We start from the raw sequence: 17,074 nt of genomic DNA, 5'->3' as shown, positions 1-17,074 counted from the left end.
ATCATCTTGTATAACATTTGCAGGGATGGGTGGAAGAAACAGCTGTGGGTGCTAGAGGAACTGAACCAGAAACAATAAATTAATATGGTAAAACTACCAGGATGGGTCACCTCAAAGGGTCTAACTAAGCGAAAACTAGTCTCTCAGAATTTCCTAATCCAGTATACAATAGTAGGGATACAGAATCTAGATTGCTTCTTGACAGTCTCAATCCTGAAGATACATAAAGCTCCCAGCTCGCTTCTTGGCAACAGCAAGTATTTTTCCCCCTTTAAGGTAACCGTCAGGTGTAGATATTCACACACTCGCCATGGGTCGCCCTACCCAGGGCCAACATCTACACCTTTGAACACACTTCTACCAGAAACAATGTTTGGTATCCTTTGCTTAGGGTTTCCAGTCTGTGATAGAATTCAACCACCTGCCAGGGTCATTCTTCTGGGGTATCAAACTTGCAATTGCCAGATATTCACACCCTCTGGTGAGGTTGCCGTCAAAGGCCATGCATAAAGTTTCTTCTCGTTAAGTTCCCAGATACTGCTCAGGCCCTCTAGCAGCCATTGCAAAAAAAAAATTGTTCAAGCTCTGACCCGAGGTCTGCCAGCCATGACCAAGGGGGACAGCATCTCCTCTTTCTTGTTTGTGCTCTTCAGCATATGCGCCTCCTTTCAGGTCTGGCAGTTTCTGGGCCTGCAGAGCACTAAGTCCCATTCCATCACTCCTGAGTAGCTGGATTATCTAATAAAAACTCAAATTCCTTATTTACTGATTTTTCTAGATTTACAGGATGCGACTGGTTATTCCCACTCTTTAGGTTATCCATAATATGTAGATCACACGCACCCCAAATAGGTTTCTCGGTGCTAGCATTAGGAACATGGTGAATTGGTATTTTATTTTCCTTCTACGGCACCTTACACCGAAACACTTTACAAAAATCCATGAGATGGTACATGAAATGATAAGAAAACAATATGTAAAGTAAAAGAAAACAGCCAGAACAAAGAAAACCACACAGAAGGAAAATGATATGAGGAACCAACAGATCACGGCGATAGGACAGCAACACAGTTAACATGCAGTACAACAATAATCGGCCACCCCACCCACAGGCAGATAGATTTGAGAGTCAGGAGAAGACAGGAGTCGGGAGACAGATTTTGAGATGCTTGCAAAAAGCAACATAATTAACAAGGTAATGCACATGCAGAGGAAGGAGACTCCATTAGAACAAGAGATAAAAAACACCCTGTGGCACGAGTTTGCCAGAAGCAAGGAATGCAGAACAGGAAGGAAGTGATGAGAGAGATTAGGGAACAGAGGAGAGTAGTTGGAAAAACATTGAGTGAGAAATCGTAGGCAAGATTGCAGCAACACGGATGACAAGTCACAGATCTTAACAAGAAAGCCAATGTAACAAAAGAAGGAGCAGCACAATAGAATGTATGGGTAATAGAGATCAAGGCGAGCATTTGCATTCTGAATATGTTGGAGGGTTGAGACCTATGACAAAGCGTTAGCACAATAAATGTGGGTCCCAACGGGAGCGATGACAGAGATCTAGCGTGAGATAGGTTGCTGGGGAGTACAAAGTTGATAAAAGCAGGAAGGTGCCACTTTGTTATTTTATGTATTAAGGAAGATAGAGGTACGTTTGAAGCCAAGGTTTTCAACAGGCGAGTTGGGATAGGGAGCACTTGGGAGTGAAGCAGGTCACAGACTGAGGACCAAAAACAACAAATAACCTCAATTTTGTCTAGGTTTAGTTTCGGGTAATCAGTGATCATTCAATGCGATACGGTCAGCATGGCGTTTTGAAAACACGTAGAGAGGTGGGTGTTACTTGTTCCTTCACTTGTAGTTTCCATTCTTCTCTAAGTTCCAACAGAGGTGACTCATCACTTCATTGTTGGTAACCAAGTCTAATTGCTGTTGATGGTGTGACGGCCAAGGGTTTAAATGGGCAGACCACCACTTTCAAGTCAGGCAGATGAGAATAGCTCTGTACTATGTCTCTGCAATGCCTGTGTGCTGGTCTAAAGCACCTCTTGAATTCATTATGATAGTCAACATACAACAAAGCAGCAAAGAAGGAGCTATTGCATTTGCGAAGGGTGCTCTCTAAACGTGTCTGTTTCAACCGTGATTCAGCACTGAAGGATGAATAACAAAGTTACTCACCGTAGTGACTACCTTACTCATAGTCCATAGTCCCCTTCCCTCCATAATTGTGGGACATTCCGCCCTTCGGGACGGGACTGGAGCACTTTTGTTAAAAAAAATATAAAAAATGAAAAATGTTTGTCCTTCACTTTTTACGCGAGGTACCGCACGTGGCCGTAACCCCGCCCTCCTGAGCTCCGTCCCGCCCTTCAATCCTTTTCTATCGCCAGGTCTGCGACCATTTAAGCAATAAAAGAGGATACTTATTAGAGAGGACAGCAGGCGGCCGTATGAAGGAAAGGGGACTATGGACTAGGAGGAAGGTAGTCACTACGGTGAGTAATTTTGTTATACTCCTACATCCCGTCCCCTTTCCTCCATACTTGTGGGAGATTCCAAAGCACTCCTCACAGGTAATACGGGTGGATGGAACCCACTAACTGAAAAAGGTTTTTAAGAACAGCCTTACCAAATTGAGCATCGGCCCTGGAGCTCAGGTCCAAGCAGTAATGCTTACAAAAAGCTGATAGAGAAGCCCACGTACCTGTCTTGGCAATTGTATCCCAAGGAACATACTTTTGGAAGGCAACAGCAGCCACTTTGCTACGTACAAGATGGGCATGAATGCCTCTCGGAGGTTGAAGTCCCTGAATGGTATACGCTTCTGAAATACAGGAGGGAATCCATCGGGAGATGATAGCCTTTGAAGCAGGTTTCCCTTTCGGGTCTCCGAATGTAACAGAGTTAAGAGGAGCGCCCGAGTTCAGATGTTTTGTCCAGAAAGAACTTCAGGGCTCGTCTGACATCTAAATTGTGTAACACCCTCTCGGCATCTGAGGCCGGGTTCGGAAAAAAGACAGGCAATGAGATAGATTGATTCAAATGAAAATCAGTCGCTACTTTAGGGAGGAAAGAAGGATGAGTGCAGAGCACAACCTTATCCTTATGGAAGGTAAGGAATGGATGATCCACGGACAAAGCTTGAAGCTTGCTTACTCGCCTTGCCGAAGTCACTGCAACTAAAAAGGCAACCTTCCAGGAAAGGTACTTTAGATCCGCTGTAGCCATGGGTTCAATGGTTTATGGCATAAGGCGGTCAGGACCACATTTAAATCCCACTTTGGATGAGGATTGCGTACAGGTGGAAAAAGATGTAATAAACCTGCAAAATGCCTTTTAATTAATGTGTTCGTCAAAGAAAAGGAACAGGTGTCAGTGGACAGGTAGGCGGCAATAGCCGACAAGTAAGTCCTACAAAACAAGACATGAATGCCGAAGCAGCCAGATGAGAAATGAACGAAAGGACAGTGTCAATCGTAGCATGTCTGCGGTGTTGTTGCTAAGCTAAAAACCAGTGAGAAAAACGGAGCCACTTGCTCCTATACCGAGACCTCATAGAAGGCTTCCTGGCCGCTTGGATAATGCGCACATTGTCCTCGGACTGGTTAAACTGCGCTAAGGACTTGAATTCAGGCACCAAGCCGCCAAGCTGAATGATTGTGGGGAGGGGTGCCACATCTGCTAATCGAACTGGTGAAGCAGGTTGGGAATCAACGGCAGTCTGATTCGAGGACAAATCGACAGATGCTGAAGTTCCGAAAACCAGAATCTGGCTGGCCACCAAGGAGCTATGAACAGGAGAATGAAATTCAATGTATTCCTGAGCTTGCAGAGTGACCGATGAATCAGAGGAAGAAAAGAGAATGCATATGCCTTCAAGTTGTGCCACAGGATCCCGAGAGCATCCCCTAATGAGGAGGACCGAGACCGTTCCTGGATGCATAAAGAGGAAGTTTCCTGTTTGTAGCACTCGTAAAAAGGTCCACCTCTGGAGTGCTCTAAGATGGCGGAGAGGACCTTCATTTTCAGTTCCCACTCGTAGCTGGCCACTCTCTGTCGGCTGAGTGAGTCTGCAGTCACATTTAATTGCCCCGGAATGTTTACTGCCAGTAGCCAAATGTTGTCCTGGATGGCCCATTCCCAAACCTGAATGGCAAGGTCCACAAGAGGTGGTGACTTGGTACCACCCTGCTTGTTGATATAAAAAAATCGACACGGAGTTGTCCATGCAGACGCGGACCACCCGGTTCATGATGGATGGTTGGAAAGCTTTCAGCACCAGAAAAACAGCCAGGAGTTCCAAATAATTTATATGAAACTGCCTGTCCTGCGGCGTCCATAGATCGAAAACCCAGAGATGATTCAGAGTCGCGCCCCAACCCAGAAGGGACGAGTCCGTGGTAATCGTCACTTGTGGGCAGGGAACCTGAAAGGAGGCCCCACTGTAATATTGTGGGTCTAAGAACACCATAGAAGGTCCATCATCATGCAGGATGGAACTGGGATCATCTTGGAATCCAAGTCCGAAGCCTGACACCAAGAGCTCCGAAGAGCTAGCTGCGTACGTCTCACCTTGAGACGCGCAAGAGGAAGAGCTAGTACGCACGAGGCCATGAGGCCCAGAAGCCTCTGGAACCACAAAGCCGTCATGTGCTCTGACTGGATGAAGAGCTGACACGTGGCGAACAGATCAGTAATCCTGTCCGCCGTCAAATACACCCTGGAGTCGATCGTGTTCCAACGGAAACCCAGAAAGATCAGGTCTTGGGAGACCGTCATGGAAGATTTCCGCCAGTTCACCGACAGCCCAAGATTGAACAGGAGGTGGAGTAGAGACTGGATATTGCTCAAAGCCGTCTGTGGACAAGGGCTGCGTAGGAGCCAGTCGTCCAAATAAGGATATACATGAACACCTGCGGAAGGAAAGCTGCGATGACCGACATCTTCGTAAAGACACGCAGCGCAGAGCTGAGACCAAAAGGGAGCACACTGAACTGGAAGTGCTCCCCTCCCAGGGCGAACCGAAGATCTTTTCGATGCGGCCTCCATATCAGGATGTGCATTTAAGTGTCCTGAAGGTCCACTACACTGAGCCAGTTGCCCTTCCGAAGAGAGAACTTTATTTGGCAAGGTGTGATCATCTTGAATTTCTCTTGGGGAAGAGAAAGGTTGAATGGGAAAGGTCGATGATGGTGCGCAGGCCAGCCTGGTTGGGTTTGGGCACTGTGAACAGACGAGAGTAGAAGCCCTCCCCTTGTTCCCATAGGAGAACAGGTTCCACCGCCCTGAGGTCTAGAAGCTTCTGAACCACGGCTCTGTGTGGGTGTCCCAATCTGTTGGAAGGGAGGGTTGAAGGGCGGGGCAAGTGAAAACCAGCCAGAGTGATAGACAAAACCCAGCCGTCTTCGGTGATGGTCTGCCACACCTCCAGAGGAGACAAGATTCATCCTCCCACCGGAGTCTCTTGTGACCGACAAAAAATATAGTTTTGCAGACTTGTCAGCAGGGAGACTACCTGCCCCTGGACAGGAGGTTGATGGCAGAGAGAAAAACCGACCATGTTGTTGTTTTCAGCGGGTGCCGCCAACCGGAGGTTCAGTTCTGCGTGCCCGGCGCTTCTGGAACCCCATGAAGCCAGAGAAGGATCGAGACTGAGACCATGACCTCTGTGTATAAGGGGCCTTAGCTGGGACCTTTGCCAGGACCGACAAAGATTTTGGCGGTTTGGGTGATCGCCTTGGTCTTTGTAAGTTTGTCATCCGTAGAGGAATGGAACAATTCCTTGCCATTGAAGGGAAGGTCCAGAACTTTATCTTGCACCTCCTTCAAAAACTTTGTCGCATGGAGCCACACCCGTCAGGAGGTGTCAATTCCCACCATCAGGCCTCGGGGAGATCTTGTGCCAACACCCTGGCGTCTGACAAACCGGCTTTGAAGTCATCTAGCCTATCCGCAGGAGTACACTCCTGGAAATCAGCCAACTTCTTCCACAGCTTCATATTAGCTGCAGCCAGGATCAGCTCAGTATTTGCTTGGCGAAGTTGCAGTGCTGAGTTGGCAAAGACCTTTCTTGCCCAAGGAGTCCAAAATCATCTTCCATGCAGAGAATCTGAGCCGCTGCCGTAGAGGTCGCAGAGGCCGGCTTGGATTGAAGAGTGGCCGCAGCTACCAGCGTCGAGAAGGGAGCGGACAAGACGCCAAGGCTATCTCCTCAGAGGTGTGATGCCTGTAACAGGCGATGTTTCCCTTATTGATATGCAGCCTGGTGTGGGGCTTATCCCAGACCTTACAGGCCTCAGCCAAAACGTCCTTCTGGAGGAACAGGCCGGTACACTCTTGCAGTGAGACAATGTCAACGCTCCCGAAAACACCCCTTCCTTCGGAGCAGGGGCCTCAGGTACTGAAATGTCCAGGAGGGCCATCATATCCAGAACCCGGTCATGGAATGCTCTGACAGAGCGGGGCTGCTCATCGCTATCCTGATCTGCTTGAGGGTCATCCAGCGAATCAGGAGCAGACGGCTGGGCCGCCCCAGGTTTTAAAGTGCTATCCCATTCTACCAGTGTCTTTTGTATGGGAGACAGCGGGGATAGGGGAGGAAGTGCTGGAGGTGGACCAATAGGAAGAGGTGGTACCACCACAGGAGCCGCTGGAGCCGCCGGGGTGGAAAATGGAGCCTGAGGTTCCGGGTAAATTTCCTTGAAAAGACCCTTAAAATACTCCTTCATAGGGTCAGAATGCACGAGCCTCTGAAATTTCCCAAAAAACACATCCTCTGATGAAGGCTTAGGCGCTGGGGTAGGCAGAGGCCTCACATATGGGGCATAACCCCACAAACGCAATGAGGATGGTTGCCAGGAAAGCCCACCAATCGGCCAGTGGAGCAGAAGTAGGCGGAAGCGAGACCATATGAGGCAGCGGCATCCGAGCATGCCAGTCATAAGAAGGGCAGAACTGATTTTTACCTTCCACCGGAGGTGAAAAAGGCTGCTCAGCACCAAAATTAAGATTACCAGCACCTGCCGTCGAGAACGTAGGTTTATGGGAAGAATCCAAAATGCCCGCCGTGGACCATGACGGGTAGGCCGCCATTTTGTCGAAGCCTGAAGAGAACTGTGTCACATGTGTAGATGAGGCAATCGTCTCCTCAGGCTGGTCAGGGGACTTAAGTAACACCTTAGCCTTGACACAAGGATCCTCGGCAGAGCCGGTACTGGGGGGTCTCGGATGTTTACTGGACATTTTGGAGGTAGCCCCAAAATTAGACTCCAGAGGAGGAACCTCGGCAGAGCCGGTAACACAGGAGTTATTGTCTATGACCACCCTCTTTGCCCCCTCGACAGAACCAGTATCGCAGCGACTCTGAGCACGGGAATGCTGAGGAATCACCCTTACAGGCGAGACCTTCAAAGCAGGTCTCTCGGTTTTGTCGGTACAGGCCTTAGCCTCAAAAAGAGGAACCTCGGGTTTCGTCCTGGCATGTGTAGCTCCCTCGTGAGGGGCCTCGAGCCGTGGCGAGGTATAGAATGCTCCAGAAGAGGAGACCTCAGGGTGGGCCCTAGTGTCTGTGTGGAAACCTCCAGAAATTGACTCCTCAGAGCGAACCCGTGTCCAAAGCCACAGATGAACTGGGCTGAAGTTTAGCACCTGACAGGTGAACTTCGGAACGTGGTCCGGTCTTGGCAGGCCTGACATGGGAAACCTCGGAGAAAACTCCGGTACGCCTATTAGGCCTGCCAGGCACCTCAGGGAAAACCCTGGTGGTAGAGCTGCTCAAGCCCCTCCCAGACCGAGAAGACCCCGGGAAGGAGCTTACCAGGCGTTGCTTTTTTCATCGATGAAAAGCTCAAGGTGAGGTGGAGAAACACGCTGAAAGACGTCCTACCACCAAAGAAGACGTCGCTGGAGTACCCGGACGGAAAGGGAATCGCAGTAGAAGCACGAATCCCTGCGGTGGTCCGGCCTGAGACACTCCAAGCAGAGAGAATGGGGATCCGCCTTAGCGAATCAACGTTCGCATGAAGAATAGGACACAAATCCCAGATGCTCTGGCATAGACAGAGGACTAAGCGACCGCAGAACCGGAGCAGGAGAGAAGGACAACGGGAACAAGAAAAACTTCCCAGTGATGCAAGTTCATCCAGCCCGACCGCGCAGAGGAAAGGATTGAGGGGCGAGGCGGGGGCGGAGCGCAGTAGGGCGGGGATACAGTCGCGTGCGATACCCCCGCATAAAAAGAGAAGGACAAACAAATTTAATTTTTGATTTTTTTTTAACAAAAGTGCTCCGGTCCTGTCCCGAAGGACGGAATGTCCCACAAGTATGGAGGAAAGGGGACGGGACGTAGGAGTATGGTGATTACAGGAAGGTACACTGAAGACGCTGGAGTAGCCCTAAAGGCCTCTTTATATGGAAAATGGTATGCGCAACAAAACATGGTGGTAATTTGTACAGGAAGTGGGGAACAAGGGTTTAGTGGTATGGGAAGATTATTTTTCATGATTGATTCTGTGCACAGTTTTTAGGTTTGTGAGCATGACACCAGAAGGGCTATCACAGGAGGACGGGCTCTGAAGAAACCTCAATTTAACTCCATGTAGCAAATTGTACATCGGCTGGCATTCCCGGTACCCAGTGCTCTTTTATTCTAATAGAAGCAATGTATAAGGAACAAGTTAATTACCTGTAACTCCTGTTTTCCAGCATGGGTCTTGCATGGATTCACATTCTCATGAATATTCCCTGTCGTCAGGCTGGGAACCCTATGTAAAAAAGAAAGCAGTTTAGCTTTAAACTAAAACTGCTTGTCTCCTCTATGGCACTTTGGGTCATATTGCCCCAGCCAATGACACTCTTCCTCCTAAGCTCCTAGATGGGCATCTTCACATTTGATGGCACATGTAAAGTGGCAGTATGAACCAAGAAGAGCCAGAGAGGGGAAGATGGGAGGGTTCACATGTGAATCCATGCAAGGCCAATGCTGGAGAACAGAGTTTCAGGTAAGTAACGTGTTCCTTCTCCAGCATGGGGTCTTGTATGGAGTCACATGATCATGAATATGATTATACAGCAGTGCATATACACAACTATGGGAGGTGGCAAAGCTCACAGAAGCAATACACTTAACTCTGGAACAGACTTGCCTCAAACAAACGGGTTACGTAGCACTGCTTGGCAAACCCCAGACTCTTCCCTGGAATCCCTGTCGACACAGTAGAATCTTGTGAAAGTGTGGGAAGACCTCCATGTAGCAGCCCTGCAGATGTCGAGCAGCGGAACACCAGAGAGAAACGCGGTCATTGGTGCAATGGCTCTGGTGGAGTGGGCTTTCGGCCAGCCTGGGAACGGTATGTTGGCCAGATGATGGCAATGCATGATACAGCCGGACAGCCAACTGGAGATGGAAGCCTTAGACAGGGCCTTCCCATGTCCCAGAGGTCCAAAGGTGAGGAAAAAGCCGAGACGTCTTCCAAAAGTCTTTCATGTGTGCAACTTAGAACATGAGGGCAAACGCAACGACCAGCGAATGCAACGCCCTTTGAGCAAGCGAAGAAGGGTTTGTGAAGAAAACAGATAGAGGCAAAGGCTCATTGAGAGGAAAGTCCAAAGGAGCCTTCGGCATGAAGCAAGGAGGAGTTTGCAGAACCACTTCAGTGGCGTGGATGGACAACTACAGAGGCTTACAGCAGAGGGATTTCATCTCCCCGACCCGCCTGCCCGAGGTAATAGTCACCAAGAAAGTGGTCTTCCACGACAGAAACTACAAATGAGCATGGTGCATTGGTTCAAACGGAGGCCCCATTATCCTGTAAAGCACAACGTTTATCTCCCCCACCGGGGCAGGAGCCTTGACAGGAGGGAATGTTCTGAAGAGACCCTTGAGGAAATCCTTAATGAGCCTGTGCAACAACAGTGAGAGCTTGCCTGGAGCCTCTGTGGATCGGGATATGGCAGCCCAGTGGACATTGATAGAGACATGGGCAAGACCAGTTTTGGCCAGCGAGAGCAGATACAGGAGGAGCTGTGGGACAGTTTCGTGCAGCAGCATAATTTTCTGCTCCCAGCTCCACACTAAGAAGCACTTCTATTTGCACCTGTATCAAGTCAACGTAGAGGGAGCCCTTGCTCTGTTCTGCAGGAGCCAGGCGGTGAGGCTCAGCGACGCTGGGTCATGATACAGGATCGATGCTCCTTCTCTGGAGAGGCCATCGGGAAGTGGAGGCAGTTGGATGGCCAGGACCACCGACAGATGTAGAAGGCCCGATTACCAGATCTGCTTTGGCCACGCTGGTTCAATGAGGATCATCCTGCAGTGGCAATGTTTGAGTGTGTTGAGAGAAGAAGAGACCCTCTCGGGGGAACGAGAAGGCATCCCATAGGCCACAGCTCCCTGCTGAAAAGAGTCCAGGATGGTGTTTTTGACACTTGCCAGGTGAAAGGACAGGAAACATGCGCTGAAGAATGACCTAGTGCCGCAGGGACTGGGCTTCCAGGGAGAGAGCGGGGCAGCGGCCCCCACCCAGTTTTCTGATGTAAAACATGGTAGTGGTGTTATCTGTGAAGATCCGTACCACCTTCCCCTGGAGCTGAAGCTGGAAGGACTTGAGGGCCTAGAAGACCGCCCACAGTTCCAGGACGTTTATATGCAACTAATTTTCCTCCGTGAGCCAGAGGCCTCTGTCCTGTGTGGCCCCCCAACCCTCCAGGGAGGCGTCCGTCGTAACTGTAGCCTGGTACGAAGGGATCTAAAGGGGTCTCCTTGAGTGAAGTGTGGGCGAGCTAACCACCATTGCAGGGCTTGACGGAATGCAAGGTTGAGGGCGATGTTGCCTGTCCATGAGCCAGTGACTTGCTGCCTCCTGGCATACAGTAATTCTGGGGAGGAGTCTCACGTGGAGCCTGCACAGGGGGACCCGATGGTTGCAGGAAGACATCATCCCTAGCAGGGAACTGATGGACTGAACTGTTGCAATGGACGCTGTGGGCAGCCGTTGGACCTTTCCCAGGATGGTCTGCACACTCTCTTCCAAGGGAGTCGACCAGCCACAAAACTGTTGGGTCAGGCACCCAGGAACCTTGAGTTCTGAGATGGCACTACATAGGACTTCGGATAGTTGATCAAGAATCCTAGCAAATTCAGAAGTTGGATGGTCTCTGCTGTGTGCTGGGTTGCCAGTGTGTGAGAGCAGGACCGGATGAGCCAATCGTCCAGGTAAGGGTAATCGTGGATTCCCTTGCAGTGTAAATGCGCTACCACCAGGGCCAAACATTTGATGAACACACTGAAAGCCGATTTCAGGCAAAAGGGAAGGGCCTTGAACTGGTACTATCTCCCGTGGACGACAAAACTCAGGAACTTTCGGTGTTCGCGATGAATGGGGGTGGGGGGTGGTCCAGTTATAATGTCGACTGCAAAAAGTCAAATGGAAAAATGGCAACAAAAAAAAAAGTCGAAAAAAAATTAAAATGTGTTTTTTTTATTTGTATTTTTTTTGGGGGGTCTAGCCAGTAAAAATAAACAGGGGGTTGGGGGGAAACCCCCCCATTAAAACATTTTTTTTTAAAAACATTCATTTTTTTTTTGGACATTTTTGCAGTCGACATTTTTCCAGTCGACATTTTCCATTTTCACTATAAACCGAATGTGGGATGTGAAAATAAGTATGTGTCCTCGAAGTCCAGAGTTGCCAGAAAATCCACCTCCTCCAGCTGGTCGAGCATGTGCTGAAATGTGAGCATCCAGAACTTTTGGGATTTGAGGAACTTGAGGCGTTGCAAGTCTAGGATTGTTTGCAACCCTCCTGTTTTCTTTCTTATCGGAAAGTATCTGGCGTACTCTCAGGATCCACGGAGGCGCTGAGGGACTGGTTCTATTGCCCCTTTTCGTAGCATGGCTTGAACCTCCTGCAGCAGCTGCGCCATATGTAGCTCTTGTTGTGCGACTGGAGGAATGTGGGGGCATTTGTCTTGAAATTCTAAAGGATTCCCCTGCTGAAGAACATCCTGCACCCATTTGTCTATGGCGATCTTTCGGCACTGATGGACAAAGTTGGATAGTCTGCCTCCCACTCGGTTGAAGAAGTGGGGATGTGGGTCCAGGGCCGGTACAGGCTCGCTTTGGCATTTGCGACCTGGGCGGTGGGCGACAACAACAATGGGTGCGACCCCCTATAAGCCTCTTAGGTGGTGGAGCGGGAGGGCCGGTGATAGGAGGTGGTGCAACCCTTGTGTGATCTGGAGACTCTCCCCCTCGGGGAACAAAGGACAATTTATTTGTTTATGTATCTTATATACATCTGAAGTGCTTCAAATTGCTTCAAGGCGGGAAGGTAACAAGGGAATACAGTAATCATTCTTAGGCCTTGAAGATTCCGAATGATCTATTCAGAAAAACTAGCATACTAGGCCTGATGACATTTCTCCTAGTGCACGTGCATGAGGTGGTACAGTTGAGACAAGCTTGGGTGGGGGTTAGGGGATGACTGAAAATGGTGAGGAAGGGGGGAGGGGGGTTCTGCTTTGCTGCAGGGTCCCCAGAGAGCACACATCTCTGTGTCGGTCTTGATGGCCGAGAGAGTGTAATCGACCGCGTTGCCAAACAGTTTGTCCCCATCGAAATGGCATGTCGATGACTTTGGTCGTCACATCTGGCCAACCTTTACATTGTAGAGCCACACCATTCCCCATCTGGCGGAAGCCGGAGTCTGCTATTTTGAGAGTGGTGGTGTGGTCTGAAGCTACTTCCCCTTCCTGGAACAAGACCAAGGCTTTGGCATTCTTTTTTTTATCATCAGGGAGTAAGCCAAAGATGGCCCCCAGCTTGTACCACAGCTCCCTGTCGCACCTTAAGAGGATGGCAAGGGCGTTGACAGCCTTGATGGTGGAGGCTGCTGCGGGGATGATGCGATTAACTGCAGTATCAAGTTTCTTGCCTTCTTGGTCTGAAGGCACGATGGACGACAAAGAGGGGTTGAAGCACCTCTTTCTGGTAGCGGCCGATACCACAGAGACTGGAGAAGGCGGAGACCCGAGGCACCAGGGTGCAGTCTGGAACCCAGTATTTCTTCTCCAACTGGTCATGCTTAGCAGGCGTGGTATTTGGAGCCTACATGACTGCCAAGCCATCTTTCCATATGTCATCTAACAAAGGGACCGATACGATAATAATCTTCAAGAACTCCTGCCTCTCAAAAAGGAATCCCACCTCCTCTTCAGGCACCAACTTGAAGAGTTTGGCAGCTTTTGAGATTGAGTGGAAGAGACAATTTCGACAGGCGGAGAAGCTCTGGTGGGCTCATAGACATCTGGCAGTTCCCCATCTGCAGAAACATAGTCAAACTCATCTGTGCAAGTACTTGTGGTGTCGGTGCCTGTGACAGTATCTGTTGGAAGGGGCTTCTCTGCCAAGGGGGCAGAACCCCTAGCACTGGCCGAGGGTAACCGGTGCTCTTTAGTGTAGTGTTGACTGATGTCAAGGTAACCATAAAGGACTCTTGGGTGTAGCAGGTATAGGAGTAGTGGGTAGTTGCTGCTGAATTTCAGCCACCAGTGTGCGCAGGGTGGTTAGGATGTCAAAGGACTTGTCTCTAAGCGCCAGAGCTGGTGCAGCCAGTACAGCAGGAGAACGAGCCGGGCTTGAGCCCCATGGAGAGCTAATGGGCTGAGAAGGCCCATGGGTCAGTGACCCCTGATGAGACATGGGCAGAATGGGATTGGGTTCCCCATGGCCCCCTTCCTGATCCGAATGAAATCCTTCAGGCAGGTCCTCTTATGTACTGGATTAGATATCTGGCTTTTTGGGAGATACGATAGGAGCCAGAGTAAAGAGTCGGACAGCCTTGGTGGGCCTAGGCAAGAATTCTAGAGCTACAGGCATGTCTCTGACCAGATCAGAGCCCCTTGGGAAAGAGGTGACCATCAGAGCATGCAGATCAGGAATAGGTGCTGTCATTGACAGGATCCTTGTAGGGACCGTAAATGGAGGTCTAGGAGGCAGAGACACCTTAGACCTAGTGGCGGTTGCCGAGGTAAAGGTAACTGTCGTTGACAAACCTTTCGGCATAGCAGCCACTGAAGGAAGACTTGCTTCTGCAGACTTCGTAGACGTGGTCGATGATGAGATGCTCGTTGAGTGGGCGACGGTTGTGATGGATGAAGTTGTCGTCGACTAGACTTGTGTCGACGGTGGAACCGGTGACAGGTCCTCAGAAAATCTGCTCTTTGACATTCTGTGCTTGGACGACGAGGTGGAGGCAACCAACCAGCCGGCAGGCTAACGGTTGAAGTTGGCAACAAACTCCTCTCAGAAACTGGTCCTGCAGCCGCAGAGACCGTTGACGAGGAAATCGATGATGGGGTATTGCCTTCTTCTGGATCTTTGCGGAGGAAGCATCCACAAAGGATCTCGACCTTTTCTTACTAGAGGGAGTATGCTCAGTGGACCTGTCGGTCCTGAAGAGACATGACTACACCTGGAGGCCGCATCAGAGGCTTTCCCTTCCACGATCCTTGCCACAAACCTCCGGTAGCGGGCCTTCCGAGTCTTCAACAAAAAGATTGACAGATCGAGAATATCTTTTGCGTCATGGTCAGGGTGAAAATGATAAATACACTTAGGTGTCGGTCCTCGGTTAAGATATTCTTCAGATTGCCGCTTTCACAGGACCTGAAGAGGTTTTCCTTTGTGGCATTGGCCATGGTCAAGGTGTAGGCCCAAGCGTGGGCCTGTGGTGCCACGGCTGAAGATCCGACAGTGAATTGAAGATCTTCACCAACAGGTCCCTGCTGCCGGTAATTGGCACGAGATGGATGATGATTTTTTCTTCAAAAAACAGCAGCAAAAAAACCCCAAAGAAAACTATGATTGTCAAGGAGCGAAGGATGAGGACTCCTAACACTAGAACCGTGCAGTAAAATCTGAAGATGGCCACCAGGGGTGGGGCTTAGGGGGACGAGTGTCTTTGGCTGGGGGCAGTATGACTCAAAGGACACTGATAGGCTATCTGGGAGACTTACGCATGGTAACGTTCTTTTGACTGGATGTTCCTCCCAGGTATTCCTCATCTTATATTTCATATCCAGCTTCAGCTGCTTTGGAAACTTTTTCCAGCAGAGGGCACCGCGCGTCCATGCCTGTTGGCTCAATGTCCCTTGGAGGCCTCTGTCTCTATGTCGACGTCATCGATGGTATTAAGCGTGCGCAGCGACCATTGACTTCAGTTCCATTTTTTACGTGTATAGGATATCCTACACTGGACAGTTACTCCTGAAAGAGCGAAGATTGCAATCGCATGGAAAATTCTACTGCGTGGTGTGAAGGTTGAGTGCCTTGACCTCTGGATGGTGAACCCCAACCCTCCTCTCTTTCGAGAGACAGACTCCTTGGAGGGCAGATGACATGTTCAGAAGGTCCGGGTACCATGTCCTCATGGCTCAATCAAGAGCAATTCGTATCATGAATTTCCTGAAACAACCTGATGATTTGAGGAATGACGGGGACTGGAGGAAACGCATATATTAATGGAAACTCCCAGTCCACTATGAACGTGTCCTCCAGAGCTCCTCTTGGGGGAAATTCCGTTGAGCAGTACCACTTGCACTTCCGGTTGACACCAGTTGCGAACAGATCCACCTGAGGGGTTCCCCAAAGGTTGAAGATCTCTTGATGGACTTCCTGAGCTAGTTCCCACTCATGGGAGACTGTGGTCTGTGTGCTCAGAGTGTCCGCTGCTGTATTCTCCATTCCAGCTAGGTGAACTGCTGATAGGGAGATTCCTTCTTGAATTGCCCAGAACCAGAGCTGCATTGCCTCTCTGCACAGTGGTAGTGACCTTATACTCTCCTCTCTTGTTAAGGTAGTACATGGGCATCATTATCAGGACATTCTTCCCCTGCACAAAGGGCAAAAACGCTTCCGTGCTAGTCTGATTGCCCTCAGCTCCAAAAGGTTGATGTGCAGTTTGGACTCCGATGGAGACCAACGACTACTGTTCGTCAAATCATTGTCATATGCTCTCCACCCTGTGAGTGAGGCGTCCGTTACTACCTTTATCCCCGACCATGGCTGCCAAAAAGGTTCTCCCTTCAGAATGTTGTCCTTGCAGGCCCTCCAGAGGAGATCATGTGTGACCCTGCTTGGAACCTGAAGGAGATCTGACATTCTGCCTGAGAATTGAGACCACTGAGTCCTGAGAGATCCCATTCTCAGGTGCGCCTCCGGCAGCATAAAAATGCAGGATGCCATAAGGCCGTGCAACCTCAGAAAGACGAAGGCTGGGAGACGCTGGGCACTTTGGAATTTGATGACCATCTGCAGAATGTCTTGAGCCCTCACTTCTGGTGGCGAGGCTTTTCCCAGGGATGCATACAGGACTGCTCCAATGAATTGGAACCTTTGAGATGGTATCATATGGCACTTCTTGAAGTTAAGGGAGAAGCCTAGTCTGTGGAGAGTGTTACAGGTGTAGCTGAGATGTTCCAGGTCCTGTTGTGGGGACTGGCCCAGATTAGCCAATTGTCCAGGTAGGGGTAGACGTGAATCCCCCCCCTCTCCAGAGACTCGCTGCCACCACTGCCATAAAGTTGGTGAAAACCCTCGGGCGGAGGTCAGCCCGAATGGCAGAACTCGAAACTCATGAGGACCGCCAACGGCGAAACTCGGGTACTGCCTGTGCTTGTGATGGATTGGCACATGAAAGTAAGCATCCTGAAGGTCCAATGATACCATTGAGTCCTGAAGCTGGAAGACCTGAAGGATCTGAGAAAGGGTAACCATCTTGAACTTGTCCTTACTGAGGAATTTGTTTAAGTCTCTTAAGTCCAAAATGGGTCTCAATACTCCATCCTTTTTGGGAATTAGGAAGTGCAGGCAGTACCAACCCATGTTGCTCTCCTCTACAGGTACTAGTTCTATAGCACCTTTCTCTAGCAGGGTCAAGATTTCCTGCATAAGGAGCGGATCTGGAACTTTGAAAGAGCTGTTCCCAGATGGATGACTGAGGCTTTTTTAGAAAAGGAAGGCAGTAACCCTGGGCAACTGTTTCCAATGCCCATGCATCTGAGGTAACGTCTT

The 17,074-nt window shown here is 49.8% G+C and overlaps 1 protein-coding gene across 1 annotated transcript in view; it reads right to left on the bottom strand.

The window, feature by feature from the left end:
* DIAPH1 (diaphanous related formin 1) overlaps positions 1-17,074 on the bottom strand; it is a 1,645,861-nt gene that overhangs the window by 687,990 nt on the left and 940,797 nt on the right. The window lies entirely within an intron of this gene.

Source organism: Ambystoma mexicanum, chromosome 3q (genome assembly GCF_040938575.1).
Source record: "Ambystoma mexicanum isolate Mex_15411 chromosome 3q, UKY_AmexF1_1, whole genome shotgun sequence".
In the NCBI taxonomy this organism is placed as follows: Eukaryota; Metazoa; Chordata; class Amphibia; order Caudata; family Ambystomatidae; genus Ambystoma; species Ambystoma mexicanum.
This window is presented reverse-complemented; position numbering and strand designations above follow the sequence as displayed.